The sequence below is a fragment of the Mauremys mutica genome, chromosome 3, assembly GCF_020497125.1.
Source record: "Mauremys mutica isolate MM-2020 ecotype Southern chromosome 3, ASM2049712v1, whole genome shotgun sequence".
Classification (NCBI taxonomy): domain Eukaryota; kingdom Metazoa; phylum Chordata; order Testudines; family Geoemydidae; genus Mauremys; species Mauremys mutica.
The window spans coordinates 11845067-11845695 of NC_059074.1; positions in this window are offsets into that span (position 1 = coordinate 11845067).

Sequence of the window (629 nt, forward strand, 5' to 3'; positions counted from 1 at the left end):
GCGTCATGTGACTGCGCCCCCCCCGCGTCATGTGACTGCTTTGGGCGGCCATCCCTAGGACGTCACTCGCCCTCCCCTCGCCCGGCACACGCCGCCCTGGGACAGTGGAGCACGGCTGGGCCTTTCCGAGGTGCATCTCTCCCCCCCCACGCCGGCCTGGGATCTAGGGGATCGTGCACCCCTGCTGGCAGCACAGCCCCTGCTCCCACCGCCCCTTCCGGGGCCTGCAAAGCCCCCCGCCCCCTTCTCCAGGCATTGCAAGGATGCATCCCTGCAAAGCCCCCCTCCCCCTTCTCCAGGCATTGCAAGGATGCATCTCTGCAAAGCTCCCCCTCCCGCTTCTCCAGGCATTGCAAGGATGCATCCCTGCAAAGCTCCCCCTCCCGCTTCTCCAAGCATTGCAAGGATGCATCTCTGCAAAGCCACCCCCCCCCCAGACATTGCCAGGATGCATCCCTGCAAAGCCACCTTCCCCTCCCCTTCCAGGCATTGCAAGGATGCATCACATGGAACCCGGTGACAGACAAAATGTACAGTCCTCTGCATAATGATTGCCAGCTTCACAGTTATTAAATGATAAAGTATCCCAGCTATTACCCTCTTTTTCCAGGCACGGCACTTTCCCTAAG